At 36.0% G+C, this 19,813-nt stretch overlaps 1 non-coding gene across 1 annotated transcript; it reads right to left on the bottom strand.

Moving 5' to 3' along the window:
* Positions 1-465: 465 nt before the first annotated feature.
* LOC150015964 (small nucleolar RNA SNORA48) lies at positions 466-601 on the bottom strand. Its single transcript, XR_016510362.1, has one exon. It is a non-coding gene; the product is annotated as a small nucleolar RNA SNORA48 (small nucleolar RNA).
* Between the last annotated feature and the right edge of the window lie 19,212 nt (positions 602-19,813).

The following is a 19,813-nucleotide window of genomic DNA, read 5'->3' on the forward strand; positions in this document are numbered from 1 at the left end:
GGTATGTTCCCTCTATTCCCACTTTACTGAGCATCTTATCATAAACAGGTGCTGGATTCTATCAGACTCTTTCTCAGGATCTATTGATAGATCACTTAATCTTTTTCTTTCATTCTGTTTATGTGGTATATTACATTTATTGATTTGCAAATATTGTACCATCCTCACATCCCTGGGATGGATCCCACTTGATTAAGGTATATGATCCTTTTATTGTTTTGCTGGATTGGGATTACCAATAGTTTGTTGAGGATTTTAGCATCTATGTGCATCAGAAATACTGGTCTGTAGTTGTCTTTCTTTGTTGTATCTTTACTTGGTTTTGGAATTAGAATAATACCAGGTTCATACAAAGAGTTTGGGAGTCTTCTCTTTTCTTGAATTTTTTGGAATGGTTTGATAATGATAGGAGTTAGTTCTTTTTTTAAATGCTTTGTAAAATTCACCTTTTTTTTTTTTTAATATCCATGTCTCCAAGGCATGAACCAGGCATGGGCACAAACCAAAAGCCAACCTGGGATAAACAAGGAGTTACTTTGTCCCTGGCTGATATGAGATTAGCACCACCAAACCAGGTGCAACTCTACCCAGGTCAGGGACAAAAATTCACCTTTTAAGGCATCTGGTCCTGGGCTTTTGTACACCAGAATATTTTTTTAAATTACTGCTTCAATTTCACTCATTGTAATTGGTCTGTTCAGACCTTTTTCTACTTGATTCAATTTTGAAAGATTGTCCATTTTGACCAGGTTGTCCAACTTCTTGGCATATAGTTGCTCACAGTAATTTTTTACCACCCTTTATATTTCTGTGGTATCAGATGTAATTTCTTCTCTTTTGTTCTGATTTTATTTATTTGGGTCCTCTTTTTCTCTTGATAAGTCTGGTTAAAGGTTTGTCAATTTTATTTTTTCAAAGAATCAGCTCCTGAATTCATGAATCCTTTGAGTTGTTTTTTAGTTTCTGTCACTTAATCCTGCTTTGATCTCGATTATTTCCTTCCTTTTACTCCATCTGGGCTTTGTTTGTTATTGTTCCTCTAGTTCTTGTAGATGTAGGGTTAGATTTTTTATTTGAGATTCTTCTATCCTTTTGGGTAGGCCTGTATTGCTATGAATTTCCCTCTCAGGACTGCCATAAGTTTGGGGTTGCTGTGTGTTCATTTTCATTTTTTCCAGATACTTTTTGATTTCTTCCTTGTTCTCATTGCTAACCCATTCATTATTTAATGACATGTTATTCAGTCTCCATGTATTTGGATACCTTTGGGTTTTTTCCTTGAGGTTGGTTTCTAGATCTGAGAAGATGCTTGATATGATTTAAATTTTCTCGAATTTGTTGAGGCTTGTTTTGTGTCCTACCATGTGGTCTATCTTTGAAAATGTTCCATGTGCACTTGAAAAAAAATGTATATTTTGCTTCTTTGGGGTGAAATATCTGTATATACTAGCTAAATCCATTTGATCTAGAGTGTTGTTTAATACCACAATATCCTTTTTGATTCTTTGTTTGGAAGATCTATCCTTTGTTGACAGTGAGGTGTTAAAATTCCATATGATGACTGTGTTGCTGTTTATATCTTTCTTCAAGTCCTCCAAGATTTTTCTTATATATTTAGGTGCTCCTATGTTGGGTGCATATATATTCGCAAGAGTTATATACTTTTCTTTTTAATTTTTATTTATTTTTCTATTACAATTGTCCCATTTTTGCCCCCATTGCTCCCCCTGCCTAACTCTTCCCCCACTGTCAGTCCCCACCCTGTTGTCCATGTCCATGGGTCATTTATACTAGTTCCTTAACTAGACCTTCTTCTCCTTACTCCCCCTTCTCCCCACTATCCCCGGTAACTGTTAATCTGCTCTTTGTTTACATGCCTCTGGTTTAATTTTGCTCATTTGTTTGTGTTGTTTATTATTTTCCTATATTAGCTGATATCACATGGTATATATATATTTTTTGTTGCCTGGCTTATTTCACTAAGCATAATTCTCTCTAGTTCCATCCATGTTGTCACTAAAGGTAGGCGCTCCTTCTTTCTTTCTGCTGAGTAGTATTCCATTGTGTAAATGTACCACAGTTTTTTGATCCACTCATCTACAGTTGGGCACTTCGGCTGTTTCCAGCACTTGGATATTGTAAATAGCGCTGCTATGAACATAGGGGTGTATAGGTTCTTTTGAATTGGTGTTTCAGGGTTCTGTGGATGTAATCCTAGCAATGGAATCACTGGATCAAAACGCAGTTCCATTTTTAGTTTTTTGAGGACATTCCATACTGTTTTCCATAGTGGCTACACCAGGCTGCATTCCCACCAGCAGTGTACTAGGGTTCCCTTTTCTCCACATCCTTGCCAGCACTTGTTTTTTGTTGATTTGTTGATGATGGCCATTCTGACTGGTGTGAGGTGATATCCCATTGTGGTTTTTATTTGCATCTCTCTGATGGCTAGTGATGCTGAGCATTATTTCATATTTCTATGGACCCTCTCTATATGTCCTCTTTGGAGATGTGTTTGTTCAGATCTTTTGCCCATTTTTAAGTTGGGTTGTCTGTCTTCCTGGTGTTGAGTCTTATAACTTCTTTATATACTTTGGTGATCAATTGCTTGTGTGAGGTATCATTGGCAATATGTTTTCCTATATTGTTGGTTCCCTTTCTTCTTGTCGATGTTTTCTTTTGCTGAGCAGAAACTCTTTAGTTTGATGTAGTCTTACTTGTTTATTCTTTCCTTTATTTCCCTTGCTTTAGGAGATATATCAGCAAAAATATTGCTACATGGGATATCTGAAATTTTCCTTCTGTTTTCCTCTAGGACATTTATGGGTCATGGCTTACCTTTAAGTCTTTGATCCATCTTGAGTTTATTCTGGTGTATGGGGTAAGCTGTGGTCTAGTTTCTATACTCTTGTTAAACTACTCACTTAAATATTATATAGTAAATTTGTCTCTTATTATGGACTTTGTTTTGAAATCTATTTTGTCTGATATAAGTATTGCTACCCCAGCTTTTTTTTCATGTCCCTTTGCTTGGAATATTTTCTCCTATCCCTTCACTTTCACCCTGTATAGAACTTTTGTTCTGATGTAGGTCTCTTGTAGACAGCATATATGTGGGTCACGTTTTCTTTTCCATTCTGCTAATTTATGTCTTTTGATTGGAGCATTCAATCCATTTACATTTAAGGTTATTATTGGTAGGTACTTACTCATTGCTACGTTTTCCATTTGTATCTGTGTTCCCCTCTCTCTGTCTCTCTCTCTTTTTTTTTTCATATTCTTAAAGGAGTCCCTCTAGCATCTATTGCAATGCTGGGGTTGGGGAGATGTACTCTTTTAGCCTTTTTTTTTTTGGTGTTGGAATTTCCTATTTTACCTTCCATTTTAACTGAGAGCCTTGCTGGATAAGTAGGCTTTGTGTAGGTCTTTGCTTACCATTCCCTTCCGACTTGCAGAGTTTCTGTTGAGAAATCAGCTGATGACCTTATCAGATGTCCCTGGTATTCTATCAGCTGTTTCTCCCTTCCTGCCTTTAAGATTCTTTCTTTGTCTTTAAATTTTGAAAATTTAATTGTGATGTGTCTTGGAGTGGGCCTCTTTGGTTACATCTTGACTGATACTCTCTGTGTTTCCTGTCTTTGCTTGACTTTTTCCCTCCCCAAGTTAGGGAAGTTTCCTGTCATTACTTTCAAACAGTTTTTTAATCCCTTGTTCCTTTTCTTTTCCTTCTGCTATCCCTATGATATGAATATTATTCCTTTTCATATTGTTCTGTAAATATGATATTTGAAATAAACTAAAATAAAAATAGTAAATAATAGGAATAAACGTGAAAAAGAAAAATGTTAAAAAGCCATGCATGAGAAAAAATGAGGCAAATAATGAAAAAGACCATGGTGGAATTTGCCTCAGCAGAGTATAGTGTTTGCCACTGTTGTCTCTTTCTGGATCCACCCCTGCTGATGTCAGATGGTGTCCCAGTCTAGTCTAGGCAGTCTATTTGGGACTACAAGTGATCCACAGTCTGTGGCTGTCTCCTTCAGGTTTGACTGGTCCCTATTGTTGTGTCCTGCCAGCTTTCCATCAGCACAAGACGCTGGAGTGGTTTACCTTATGCCCTAAGGGGACTGCCAGTACCACCTCCACCTGCCTCCAGAGGGAGCTTCTGGTGAGATCAGGAGGGTGGAATTCCTGGGTCATACCTGGGGGGGTGCTGTTCAATCTTCAGGGAAGATGGTGGGGCTGTTCCTGACACCCAACCCCTGCCACACACACACAGGTCTTGGTCTGTCACAGATTATTTCTGATAATGTATAGATTCTGGTGAATTAGTTGCCTGTTTACTCTGAGGAGTCAATCTGTGCAAAAAGAGGGCAATGCTTTCCTGCTTGGCGCTGACAGCAGGCATGTATAACATCTGAGTCTGTGCAATGCCCTGAACACCCCTTGCTGCACCTGTTTCTAGTCTCTCTGTTCTGCTGGTTTCAGTGGATCAGGGTCTCTAGAATCCAGTGTAGCTCTTAGTGTCTGATAGAAGTTCAGAAATGGCCCTTTTAGAGCTTCTCCTTCTTTCCCCTGTGGATAAGCTCCTGAGCCTGGCCTCACTGATCTTCAGAGCTCGCGATCCCGTAGGTGGGGTTGGGCATGCCTGCCTGTGAGGGGACTTGACTGGCTGCAACAAATTTCAAGCATTCAGTTCTTGCCATCCAGGTTCCAGCCTGCCACTCTTGCAGGAGACTCAGGCCCAAACTCTCCATTCTGCTCACCAGCAGTGCTGGGTTGGGTCCCAAAGTCCCATCAGTGTGACACTTTCTGTTCATCCTCTGAAGCTGGACTCAGTGGGATCAAGCTCCACTTTCACTCTGGATTCTTTGTTGCCAGAGGAGCTGCAGATATGCATACACATGCACACAAGCACAGGGTCCCTGTTGAGTCTGGCTTCAGCTCCTCATTTAAAACATCTCTATGTGGCCCCCACACTGCAGCACCAAGCTCTGGGCCAGTTCTCTCCACATGCTCCACCTCCCCCAAAAGCACAAAGTCTCTCTCAGTTAGGGATGGCCGCAGCCTGCCTGTGCCTCTGACAGTTTTAGGTAAGAGTTTCTTTCTGGAGCTCTCCCGGATGGCACTGCAGCTATGGATGTGCTGCTTGCTGTGTGTGGGCAGCCTCAGTCTCCCAGGCTTTGTACATCCTCCCAAGTCTCTTCCTATTAGAGTTGGTGGTTTCCCTGTGTGGGACAAGGGCCCCGCTCTGGGAGGGGAGGAAGCCAATAAGCTGCATTTCCTGTCTGTCCTTCCTGTGCTGCAGGTGCCTTACACAGGACATTTCCTCCGCAACCTATAGAATCTCTTACCGGATGGTGAAAATCATCCTCTGTACTCCTTGGCTTCAAAAATTCATGATCCCGTTGATTGTTCAGGTTACTTGTCAGAAGATCAGTCAAAAATTTGTGTTGGGGTCACAGACAAGTGGGCCCAGCTTCCACCCTCTCAACCACCATCTTCCAAATCCCCGTATATAGTGTTTTAATAAAATATGTGTAAAGATAAAAGTGATCGTTAAGAGATTAGCTTTGAAATCAAAAGCATACTATAGAAAAAAATTTCAAAATATTAAAACACAAACTTATGAAGGATATAGAAGTCAAGAGAAGGATCTGAGTTAGATAAATTCTATTTAAAGTATTGTTTGCTGAAAAGGAGAAAGGGTTAATAAGTTTGAATAGTTACAGTGAAAGGAAATAAAGGTTGTTATTGCCATTAATATAAGAAACAAAACAAATATGCTGCCACCACTGATGTTTATTATTATTATTATTATTATTATTATTATTATTATTATTATTATTAAAGTTTCTTCTGGAGACCCTTGCTGATCCTAATAGGGAAAAAACAAAATTGTCTTCAATTGGAAAAAATATAAACCATTCCATTATTTTTTCTTAACAAGAATCAAGTCAAAAGTTATTAGAAATTATAAAAGTAGTACATACAAATAAAATAACTTTTAAACACATGGAAACATACAAATTAATAACTTTGTAATATACCAAAATAAACAAACACTAATAATTGAAGAAAAATGCTAAGCATTATAGAAAGAAAAGAAACAAAAGAATTAGAAATACCCTTAACAATATATATAATAAAACCATATGGTATTTTATAAATTTATTAAAGTATTTTACAAAAAAAAACAGATAAACCAAGACACCTACCATTTTATTTAAAAATTGCATGACATCAATACTTTTGGAAAAATCAGTTTGTGATTGATTAATCCACATAGTCAATTCAATTTAAGGACTTGTTGTATAACTTGACAAATTGATTTTAAGTTCATTTGTAATTTATCAAGAATACCCAATACTTTAAAAAGAAAGGCTGATTATGAAATATCAATAAAGCTAAAGTTAAAAATAAACCAAAATAAAACCCTACATACAATAAAATACAAAAAGTAGAGGGTTTCAATCTAAAAATGCAATGAAATAAAAGATCAAAAACAGAACATACATAGTTGAAAATTTGACATTTGCCAACATGTGATTATGTAACAACAAAGGTAAACAGATTATTTTATGTAGTTCAAAGGAAAACAATTTAAGTTTTAAAAATCATTAGTTATTTTTACCTATAAGGTTTATCTGATAAGTGCCTCAACTCACCTACTTCTCTCCCCAATCCAAGTTATAAGCATTTTAATATAAGATAAGGATATATTAAAAGGAAATTAAGTTAAAGATTATTTTAATGAAAAACTAAATTAATTATGATGTAGATGACATACAGATATGTTAAAATGGTGAAACTGTATACAGTGATAAAGTTTTAGAATATTTGCAGTACTTATTGAAAACTGATCTGATAAATGGCTGTTTGTTTGGAGAAATTTTGAGTTAGGCATATAACTCAGAGTATATAGCAAGTAATTTCCAGAAGCAATACATACACTTGAAAAGTATATTAATTATAGACTACAAACTAATAAATACATAAGAGACTCTTTTTATAGTCTTGGGGAAAGACAGCATTTTTAAACAGACCTGAAATCTGGGTAGTATAAATATTGCCATACTTTACTCCAAAAGTATTTAAATACATTATCTGAGAAAAAATGTCATGAACATAGTCAAAGAAAAATATAATACTAGGGAAAAATAATTGCACATATAAACAGAAAAATGATTAATTGCTACTAGAGCCATCGCACAGAAAAAAGAAGTAAAACTTTTTGGTCATCCCAGTATAGATAGTTCTACAAATGAAGAAATAGATGACTAGCTGAAATGGAAACACAGACAAAGTCTATAAAGAGGTGATTCACACACACAAATACAAATGACAATAAGCATACACAAGATGTTCTGCCACACAAATGTTAGAAAGTGCAAGCTAAAATAGTGAGATATTATTTCACCCATTTAGAAAACATTGCATTTTAGTTTTTAAAAAAGTGTTAGGAATGGTGTGTAAACAGGTATTCTAATGTAATGTTGATAGGATAGATTATTATATACAAAGCAAGAGGTCTTAAATTCATTAAAAAAAATTGCTTTTGGAAGCTGGAGTGGGTGTATAAACCAAGGAATTTAAGTTTTAACTTCAAAACCATAACAAGGTAATTTGAAAATGAGAAATTTTTTGTAATTAAAAAAATTTTACAACTGATCCAATAAGAGCTTTAAGAAGACTAATATATGAACAGCTTACTCATAGAAGTTAAACTTGGTAATGAATATATGAAAAGGAGCGAAGCCTCTCAATAAATATCAATTAAATACAAATTAAAACCATTAAATATGATTTTTAAGTACCAGTTTCTCATAGAATAGTAAAATCAAGAATATGCAATATTGGTATCTTGGTAGAAAGTAATTTCTTTAAAATAAAAGGTTAAACTGGTGTCCATTTCAAGAAGGCAATTGATAATGTTTGAAAATGAATTACTGCTGTGTTGATTTTTAGGCTATATTTTACTTATGCAGAAGTGCTAGGAAAATACAGAGATGTCTAGTATAGCATTTTTGTTTATTTTTCTTTGATGAATTTTTGAGGGGGATAAATTTACATACCATAAAATTAACCATTTTAATCATTTTAAAGTATAAAAGTGAGTTTTAGTATATTTAAAAGGTACATTCATCACCACCATTTAATTCCAGAATATTGTTATTACCCCCAAAGAAACTCATATCAGTTAGCAATCGACCCCAATTTCCTGGCAACTGCTAATTTACAGTCTGTGGCTGTGGTTTTGTCTATTTATACATTTATAAATATAAAATCATACAATGTCTGCTCATTGTGTCTTCTTTCCTTTAGCATGATGTTTCCAATATCTTTTCATATTCAGTCATGTATATTCATATTCATATTCATTTTCATATTCATTCCTTTTTATGGCTTAATAATATTCTACTGTATATATATATATATATATATATATATATAGCACATATTATTTATTCATTTTTCATTTGGACATTTGGGTTATTTCCACTTTGGGTTATTATGAATAATGCTTCTATAAACATTTGAGGAACTGCTTAACTCTTTGTCCAGAGCAGTTTTACCACTTTACATTCTCACCAGCAATGTATATGGGTTTCAGTTTCACTACATCATTGGCAACATTAATTTTCTATTTCTTTCTATCATTATTATTGATCCATTCAGTGTGAGTGAAGTGGTATCTCACTGTTGTTCTGATTTGCATTTTCCTAATGTATAATGATATAACATCTTTTTATGGGCTATTGCTCATGTGTATTGTTTGGGAGAAATGTCTACTCATATCCTTTGACCATTTTATAAATTGGGTTGTTTATATTTTAAAGTTTAAAAGTTCTTTATATATTCTAGATACTAGACCCACATATGAATTGCAAATATTTTCTTCCATTCTGCTGGCTGTCTTTTCACTTTTTTTAAAGTATATTTTATTGATTATATTACAATAGTTCCAATTTTTTTCCCTTTGCTCCCCTCCACCCAGCAACCCCCCTCCCCCAGAAATAACCCCCAAGTCCATGCCCATGGGTCATATATACAAGTTCTCCCACTTTACTCTTTCATATATTCTTCTTCTTTTTTTAAAATAAATAAATGATTAATTATTTTAATATTAAAAAATTACAATCCCTCCCTCTCAGACTTAAGACCCTTTACAATCTTATAAAGGACAACGGGCGAAGGTCTCGAGCTCCTCTAGCTGTTTCGAGCTGGACATGGTCATCGTCTTACCTACACTTGGGTCCAGAAATCCCTAATAAGAGTGGGATGAAGAGAGGAGTGTGGCCTTCCCACATGGGGAAGGATTGTGCAGACTCCAGGTTAGTTGGCTGTCCCCGGACCACAGCATGCTTGGTTTAACAGGCTGGCATCCTTGTTGTATTCTGGGGGCAACAGATTTGGCAACAAGGTTAAAAGACATGATTCAATCCATAACCACTAGATGACAAAAGGCAGGTATTAATTTTTCAATGTCCCACATTAGGGGAAAAAAAGGGCTTCTTTGGAGGAAGGTGTGCCAGGCACATCTCACTTGTCCAAAACCCTTTTGCCCACTATACTTAGTTTGGGCTGAGGGAAATATTTTAGGTTTCTTCCCTCTCAGACCTCTGGGACCTTTCTGTCTAAGCCATTAGGATAGAAAAAAGAAACCAGTTTTAAAATGAAGCCCACAGAGCACCCCATACTTCACCAACCCAGCCACTTATTTCAGCCAAACCATTGAGTCTCAGGAGGCAGCACTGCAGACAGGATTAAGTGAGGCCTATATGTACAGACAATCACTCAGGTAATGAGATCATAGGCTTATGGCATTTGAAAACAGAAAACACATGTTAATTTCTGTAACATAACCCACAAACAAGTCTCTAAATATATAAGACTGTCTTATTTGAAAGACATCCAGTTGCAAGGCATTTGACATTGTTCTTGCCTGTAAATTAAACATCTTTGATGATACCACAGACATAGTTTAACTTTCAAATGAAAACATATTTTAAATGAAAAGAAACTTTAAAGACAATTAGCTGCACTACTTTATAATCTGCCACTGATCATTGTGATTTTTCTTGAATAACAATTTTTCTCCCTAATATTACCCCCCTTGTCATTAAAGGGACTGCATTAAGTCCATTTATAATTTATCCTGTTTATTTGCATAAACACAACAAGAGCAGCAAATGATCACTTATGATCTTTAATTCTGCTTTGCTGGAACTTATGCAAGGAACATTTAGGGTGACCTTCAGTCTGCCCTTCAGGGCACAGAAATTGAGCCACATACCTGGCATTCAGCCTTGCCTGTACATACCTGTCTTTTCTAAGTCCTTCTGGTTTTCCATTGTGCCTAAAGGTCCCTTCTAGCTATCTTTCAGGAAAACAATCTTCATTCCTTCCCTGGAAAGATTGCTGTGAACCTCACAACAAACCACGTACCAGGCCTTTTATCTTGTGGACTTTTATTACCTTCGAAAGTCATTCCCAATTCCTCAGGGCTTTTTGGTAACAACCAGAGCCCGAGCATGTCTCCTTTAGGTATGACATTCCAGTCAACATCTTGGTCAAGGAAACCTCTATTAACAACTGATCTTATTAGTTTTATGCAAAGAAACTTATGTCATTACTTACTTCTTTAGAATGCCAAACTCTGGAGGGATCAGATAGAGAGAAAAATATACAGTGAAGGAAAATCCTTATCCTTCTAATATTCACTGAACTGGCATTTCCATTCTTCATATTTTCATTTTTCCACCACTAAAATATTTGTTTGTTTTTCCATTACATTTGTCCCACTTTTTCCCCCTCTTGCTCCCCTGCACCCTGTCCCTCCCTTCTCCCACATTCAGTCCCCACTCAGTTGTCCATGTCCGTGGGTCTTTTATACATGTTCTTTGACTAGACCCTTCCCTTCTTACCCCCTTCTCTCCCTCCCGCCTCCTCCCTTGTTACTGTTACTCTACTCCTTGTTTACATACCTCTGGTTCAATTTTGCTCATTTGTTTGTGTTGTTCATTAGTTTCCTGTAATAGGTGACAGCATAAAATATTTTTCTTTTGTTGCCTGGCTTATTTCGCTAAGCATAATTCTCTCTAGTTCCATCCATGTTGTTGCAAATGGTAGAAGTTTCTTCTTTCTTTCTGCTACATAATACTCCATTGTGTAAATGTACCACAGTTTTTTGATCCACTCATCTACAGATGGGCACTTAGGTTGTTTCCAGCACTTAGCTATTGTAAATAGTGCTGCTATGAATTTAGGGGTGCGTAGGTTATTTTGAATTGGTGTTTCAGGATTCTTTGGGTATAATCCTAGCATTGGAATTGCTGGTTCAAGAGGCAGTTCTATTTTTAGTTTTTTGAGGAAATTCCAAACTGTTTTCCACAGTGGCTGCACCAGTCTGCATTCCCACCAATGGTGCACCAGGGTTCCCTTTTCTCCGCATCCTCAACAGCATGTGTTGTTTGTTGATTTGTTGATGATGGCCATTCTGACTGGTGTGAGGTAGTATCTCACTGTGGTTTTTATTTGCATCTCTCTGATGGCTAGTGATGTTGAACATTTTTCATATGTCTATGGACCCTCTGTATGTCCTCTTTGGAGAAGTGTTTGTTCAGGTCCTTTGACCATTTTTTAATTGGGTTGTCTGTCTTCTTGGTGTTGAGTCATATAAGTTCTTACAAATTTTGGAGATCAATCCCTTGTGTGAGGTATCATTGGAAAATATATTTTCCCATATGGTTGGTTTCCTTTTCATCTTGCTTATGTTTTCTTTTGCTGAGCAGAAACTCTTTAATTTGATGTATTGCCATTTGTTAATTCTTTCCTTTATTTACCTTGCTTTAGGAGATATATCAGTGAAAATGTTGGTATGTGGGATATCTGAAATCTTCCTGTCTATGTTTTTCTCTAGAACTTTTATGGTGTCATGGCTTACATTTAAGTCTTTGATCCATCTTGAGTTTATTCTGGTGTGTGGTGTAAGTTGGTGATCTAGTTTCATTTTTTTGCATGTCCCTGTCCAGTTCTCTCAACAGCATTTGTTGAAGAGGCTTTTTTCACTTCATTTGATGTTTCTCCCCCCTTTGTCAAATATTAGTTGACCATATAGACCTTGATTTGTTTCTGGGCTCTCTATTCTGTTCCATTGATCTATATGTCCGTTCTTATGCCAGTACCAGGCTGTTTTGATCACCGTGGCCTTGTAATATAGCTTGGTACCAGGTATTGTGATTCCTCCCACTGTGTTCTTCTTCCTCAAGATTCCTGTGGCTATTCGGGCTCTTTTTTTGCTCCATATAAAATTTTGAAGCATTTGTTCTAGGTCTGTGAAATATATCACTGGTATTTTAATAGGGATTGCATTGAATCTATAAATTGCTTTAGGTAGTATGGACCTTTTAATGATGTTGATTCTTCCCATCCATATATGCTTCATTTATTTGTATCTTCCTTAATTTCTTTCTTCAGTGTTATATAGTTTTCTGAGTACAGATCTTTTACCTCTTTGGTTAAGTTTATTCCTAGGTACTTTATTTTTCTTGTTGCTATGGTAAATGGGATTTTTCTTTTAGCTTCTATCTCTGAGATTTTATTTTTGGTGTACAGAAATGCTTTCAATTTCTGAATATTGACTTTGTATCCTGCTATTTTGCTGAATTCACTTATTATGTCGAGTAGTTTTTTTGTGCAGTCTGTAGGGTTTTGTATGTACATTATCATGTCATCTGCAAATAATGACAGTTTTACTTCCTCTTTTCCAAATTGGATGCCTTTTATTTCTCTTTCTTGTCTGATTGCTGTGGCTAGAACTTCCAAGACTATGTTGAATAGGAGTGGAGAGAGTGGACATCCTTGTCTTGTTCCTGACCTCAGGGGGAATGCTCTCAGTTTTTGCACATTGAGTATGATGTTGGCTTCATGTTTCTCATATATGGCCTTTATTATGTTGAGGTATACCCCCTCTATTTACATTTTACTGAGAGTTTTCATCATAAATGGGTGTTTTACTTTATCAAATGCTTTTTCTGCATCTATTGATATGATCATGTGTTTTTTGTCTTTCATTTTTTTTTATGTGGTGTATTATGTTTATTGATTTGCACATATTAATCCATCCTTGTCATCCCTGGGATGAATACCACTTGATCATGGTTTATGATCTTTCTAATGTGTTGCTGGATCCGGTTTGCCAATATTTTGTTGAGGACTTTAGCATCTATGTTCATCAACTATATTAGCCTGTAGTTTTCTTTCTTTGTTGTATCTTGACCTGGTTTTGGAATTAGGGTAATACTGGCTTCATAGACGAGTTTGGGATTCTTCCCTCTTCTTGTATTTTTTGGAATAGTCTGAGGATTATAGGAGTAGGTTCTTTCCTAAATGTTTTGTAGAATTCACCTGTGAAGTCATCCGGTCCAGGGCTTTTGTGTACCGGGAGTTTTTTGATTACTGCTTCCATTTCACTAGTTGTTATTGGTCTATCCAGGCTTTCTGCTTCTTCTTGATTCAGTTTTGGAAGATAATATGTTTCCAGGAATTTGTCCATTTCCTCTAGGTTGTCAAATTTCTTACCATACAGTTGTTTGTAGTAACTTCTTACAATCCTTTGTATTTCTGTGGTATCAGTTGTGATTTCTTGTCTTTCATTTCTGATTTTATTTATTTGGGTCCTCTCTCTTTTTTTCTTGATGAGCCTGGTTAAAGGCTTGTCAATTTTGTTTATCTTTTCAAAGAATCAGCTCCTACTTATGTTGATCTTTTGAATTGTTAGTTTAGTCTCTCTGTCATTGAATTCTTCTCTGATCTTGATGATTTCTTTCCTTCTACTTGATCTGGGCTTTGCTTGTTGTTCTTCCTCTAGTTCTTGTAGCTGTAGGGTTAAATTTTTTATTAATTCTTCTAGATTTTTTAGGTAGGCCTGTATTGCTATGAACTTTCCTCTCAGGACTGCTTTCGCTGTATCCCATAGGTTTTGGGTTGTTGTATATTTATTATCATTTGTTTCCAGAAACTTTTTGATTTCTTCCGTGATGTCATTGTTAACCCATTCATTATTTAATAGCATGTTATTCATTCTCCACGAGTTTGAGTATTTTTGAGTTTTTCCTTGAGGTTGATTTCCAATTTTAAGCCATTGTGATCTAAGAAGATCCTTGATATAATTTCAATTTTCTTGAATTTGTTGAGGCTTGTTTTGTGTCCTACCATGTGGTCTGTCTTTGAAAATGTTCCATGTGCACTTGAGAGGAATGTATATTTTGCTTCTTTGGGGTGAAAAATTCTATATATATCGACTAAGTCCATTTGATCTAGAGTGTTGTTCAGTGCCTCAATATTTTTGGTGTTTCTTTGCTTTGAAGGTCGGTCCGTTATTGACAATGGGGTGTTAAAGTCCCCTACTATGAGTGTGTTGCTGTCTATATCTTTCTTGGAGTCTTTCAAGATTTTACTTACATATTTGGGTGCTCCTAAGTTGGGTGTATATATATTTATAAGGGTTATATCTTCTTGATGGATTTTTCCCTTAAGTATTATGAAATGTCCTTCTTTGTCTCTTTTTATGGCTTTTGCTGTGAAATCTGTTTTGTCTTATATAAGTAGTGCTACCCCAGCTTTTTTTTCATGTCCATTTGCTTGAAATACTTTTTTCCATCCCTTCACTTTCAGTCTGTATAGATCTTCTGTTCTAAGGTGGGTCTCTTGTAGACAGCATATATGTGGGTCATGCTTTCTAATCCATTCAGCTACCCTATGTCTTTTGATTGGAGCATTTAATCCATTTACATTTAAGGTTATTACTGATAAGTACTCATTCATTGTCATTTTCCTCCTTTGTACTCGTGTTCCTCTCTGTCTCTGTTTCTTCATCTTCTTAAAGCAGGCCCTTTAGCATCTCTTGCAGTGCTGGTTTGGTGGAGATGTATTCTTTTAGCCTTCTTTTGTCTTGGAAACTTCCTATTTCACCTTCCATTTTGAATGAGAGCCTTGCTGGGTAGAGTATTCTTGGTTGTAGGCCTTTGTTTTTCATTGCTTGGAATATTTTTTGCCATTCCCTTCTGGCTTTTAGTGTTTCTGCTGAGAAATCTGGTGACAGCCTTGTATGTTATTAGTTGTTTCTCTCTTGCTGCTTTTAGGATTCTCTCTTTGAATGTTCCCATTTTAATTATGATGTGTCTTGAAGTGGGCCTGTTGGGGTTCATCTTCATTGGACCCTCTGTGCCTCCTGGATTTGCGTGACTCTTTCTCTCCTCATGTGAGGGAAGTTTTCTGTCATTAGTTTTTCAAAGAGGTTTTCTATCCCTTGCTCTTCTTCTTCTCCTTCTGGAATTTGTATGATATGGATGTTATTACATTTCATGTTGTCCTGCAGCTGTCTTAGAACCTCTTCAGTCTTGTTCAGTCTTTTTTCATTTTGTTGCACTGTCTGGGAGTTTTTGTCTATGTTGTCCTCCGACTTGCTGATCTGATCTTCTGCTTCCTCTAGCCTGCTTCCTTCTACTGTGTTCTTCAACTCAGAGATCGTATCCTTCATTTCCTCCTGGCTCTTATTGATAGCTTCTATGTCCTTTTTCATGCTGGTGTAATTCTCAGTAAGTTCCTTGTAGTTTTTCTGGAGTTCCTTGTAGTTTCCGCTGAGCTCATTGAGCTTCTCCATAATCCATGTTTTGAATTCCATATGTGATAGTTTGCTTCCCTCTATTTCATTTAGCACTCTTTCTGGGGATTCTACCTTTCCTTTTGATGGGGGGTTGTTTCTCTGTCTCCCCATTTTTGTGACTCCTATTGTTTGTTGGTGCTTCTTAGAATGATCTGCCCCTGGTGGCATCAGATCCTGTGCCAGTCTGGGCCTAGGAAGCCTGTTGGAGACTTCCAGGGATCTACTGCCTTTGTCTGTCTTCTTTAGTTGTTAATCTATTCAACCTGTGATTAGCAATCAGGCTTAAGGACCGTCGGTGTGGCAGCTTAATTCCTGTAGGCAGGACTTTTACTTCCCCTGAGGCTGAAGCCACTTGGAGGGGAATGGTCTGCCTGCAGTACTGGGAATGAGTCAACACTGGGATCTGGTCGGCTGCTCCCCCAGTTCTCCCCTCAAAGCCACCGCGCGAAATCTCTCCAAGTGTCTCTAGTCCTCTTTGCCTTCCCTCTGCTTGAGCCCAGAGTAAGTGGGGGCCAAAATATTTTTGTATGTGATCCACTTAAGTGCTCTTTTTTTCCCACTGTTTCTCTCTGCCTAGCAAGAAACTCTGTGGCTTTTCGCTTTTTTTCAGCTGGATACTCTTTTACTTCCCACTCTGTTGCTGTAGGCTTGGAAGCCAAGCTGGGGGTTTAGACCCTGCCCTTCTCAGGGGAAACTGCTGGCTGCTGACTGTTTCTCAGCCCCTTCAGCTGCCACCCGTGGGAGCCCAGCCAGCCCTTCTGTGTCTTCGAACTTCCTACCAGTCATGTTGTGATGTAGCAGCCTTTTCTGTCTCTCCGTGGTTATGACTTCTTCCCAGCTAGTGTTTGGTTGGTTATTCCAGATGAGTTCTCCAAAATTAAGTTGTAAATCCAGACTTGTCCTGGGAGGAAGTTAGTGTAGCTTCCACTTACTCCTCCACCATCTTGGATCTCCTAGTGTTACTGTTTTTTTATTTTAGTTTTTAATTATCCGGTTTAGGACTTTCAGTACAATGTTGAATAGAGATGACAAGAACAGATGTCATGTCTTATTCCCGATGTCAGGGGGAAAACTTTTCATCTTTTGTAATTAAGTATGATGTTAGCTGTAGGTCTTTCATAGATGCTCTTTATCAGGTTGAGGAAGTTCTTTTTTTTTTTCTTTTTTTTATTTAGTGGTTTTATCAGGAAATGGTGTTGGATCAAATGGTTTTCTGAATCTATTGAAATAATTGCTTTTTTTCTTGTATTTCATTGAATGTTTTTCATATGTTGAATCAACCTTGCAAAGTGGGAAAAATCCCAGAAAGTTACCATTTCTAATCCTTTTATTGTGCTATATAATTCAGTATGATAGTATTTTAAGTATTTTTGTGTTAGTATCCATAAGGCATATTTATTTATATTAGCTTGGTTGTTTCTAATTTCTCATGTGATTTCTTCTTAACTCCTTCATTACTCAGGAATTTGTTGTGGGATGAATATCTCCCCTAAAAGATATGCTGAAATCCAAACACCACTATTGCTGGATGTGAATTTATTTGGAAATAGGGTTGTTGGAGAGGTAATTCATAAAATTAAGATGAAGTCATACAGGAATAAGGTGGGCCCCTAATCCAAGATGACCACTGTCCTTATAAGAAAACAGCTATGTGAAGGCAAACACACAGGAGAACTCCTTGTGACATTGTACAATAATTGGAGTTATGTAGCTTCAATTCAAAGAACACCAACATTGCCAAAACTACCAACTAGGAAACAGCAGGCAAGGATTCCTCTACTGGTTTTACAGAAATTAAGGCCTGAGAACATCTTGATTTCAGATTTCTAGCCTCTAGAACAGTGAGACAATAAACTATTGTTTTATGTTTGTGACACTCTGTTCCAGCAACCCTAGAAAACTAATACAGAATGTTATTTACTTTTACAATATTATTCAAGAATTATTGAAAATATAATTGCATATATTTAAAGTGCACATGTGATGATTTGATAGACATATGCATTGTGGAATAATTACCAAGATCAAGATAATTAACATTCATTTCACATAATTCAATCTTTTTTTCATGTGATATGTGTGTGTGTACACACATGCACACAGTATAAACACCTAAGAACTACTCTCAATAACTTTCTATAGTCACCGTTTGTACATTAGATCATCAGAACTTATTTTTCTTATAACTGAAAGTTTGTACCCTTTACCTACATTTCCCACTCTTCTCGGCTTCTGGCAACCACTATTTTTTTCTGTCCTATTGTTTTTGTTTGGTTTCTTCTTTTTTTTTTAGATTAAAAATTTAAGTAATACCATATAGTATTTCTCTTTCTCTGCCTGGCTTAATTCACTTAGCATAATGCCTTTCATATTCATTTATATTCTCTCAAATTTCTTCTTTTTTGTAAATAACTGAGTAATATTCCATTGCATGTATATACCACATGTCTTTATCCATTCGTCTGTTGAAGGACATTTAGGTTATTTTCAATTCTTGGCTATTGCCGCAATAAAAATGGGGTGCAGATATCTGATAGCAATTTGAATTTAATTTATTTTAGTTATATTCCCAGAAGTGGGATTGTTGGATCATAATTTCCACGTTTATGAAATTTTCAAATTCTAATTTTATCAAGTTTTAATTATATTTCACTTGTTTAGAGAATATGCTTTTACTTATTTCTACTTTTAAAAATTTACTTATATCAGTTTTGTGAGATAATATAGTCTGTCCTGGAGAGCGTTCCATGTGTACTTGAAAAGAATGTGTATTTTGCTATTGTTGGTTGAAATGTTATATAGACGCCTGTTAGTTCCAGGTGATTTACAGTGTCATTCAAGTCTTCTAATTCTTGTTTGATTTTCTTTCTAGTTTTTCTATCTACTATCGAAAATGCAGTACTGATGCATTTGACTATTATTGCTGAATTTGTTATCTCTCCCCTCAAATTTGTCAGTTTTGTTTAATGTATTTTCAGGATTTCTTGTTAGGTGCATATGTGTTCAAAATTTTAATATATTTTTGATGTAGTCACCCTTTTATCATTATATTATGTCCTTCTTTGCTTCTCATAACAATTGTTCTACAGTCTTTTGTCTGATATTAGTATAGCTACACCAGCTGTATTTTAGTTACTGTTTGCCTAAAATATTTTTCCATCTTTTTACTTTCAACCTATTATGTCATTGAAAATAAAGTGAATCTATTGTAGAAAGCATATTTTGTATCGATGCTGTGGTTGCAGCCAATAAAAATTACTCAGGAATGTTTTATATTCAGTTTTTTAAGTGTGTGTATTGTTTGAATGTTTTAATCAACATTGATTGCAGTTAGAGTAGGAAAATTAAAAACATTACATTAAAATAAATGCTTCTAAAATACAGGAGATGATGAAAGGAAGGTAACAATACAGATAGCAAACGTTTGGAAACAAAAAGCAAAAGCACAGATGCAGGACAAGAATAGTAAAGAAAATGACAGATGTTGAAACCAAATGTTCATGTTAAAGCAGCATACTCTGCTGTTGACTAATGCCAAGGGGAGCCCTTTGTGAGGGTCTTCAAAGGTAAATTTTTGAAATGTGAATGGATCTGCCACTTGGACAATGACAATGAAAACTTGCAAGCTACAGTGATTAAAATAATGGGCCAATGTGTTCTATGTCTGTAATATATTATTACTGGCATTTGCATCTGTGTCATGCATCTGTTTGATTTTTCCACTTCATTTTATAACTGCTAAAGATCTTAGGAAGATAGGTAAACTTTAAAACTTATGAAAGACTTGGTGTTCTTCATGGGGAGAATTGAACAGATGAGAGTTTCTAACATTATTACTATGTATTTATGATATAGCAAAATAATTCTGGGTTATTATAGGATCCTTTATGAAGGAAATAGGTCTGAAAGTACATACATATTGACTAACTGTCTAGGAAGCCAGATGTTTTGTTCTTTCTGCTACTAGGTTGCATACTTGATCTTATCACTGTCATTTACCACATTGCTACAAAGGATGTCTCAGATTAGTCTTTAAGAAAATCTTATATTTCATTTTAATACCTATATGTATTAATTGGTAATATTTTCCACTTAAAAAATTAAAGGCTAGTTGACCAAAGAGAGAAATTTGATGATATCTTA

This window comes from Furipterus horrens, unplaced genomic scaffold, assembly GCF_987537825.1.
Source record: "Furipterus horrens unplaced genomic scaffold, mFurHor1.1.pri manual_scaffold_3, whole genome shotgun sequence".
NCBI classification, from domain to species: Eukaryota; Metazoa; Chordata; class Mammalia; order Chiroptera; family Furipteridae; genus Furipterus; species Furipterus horrens.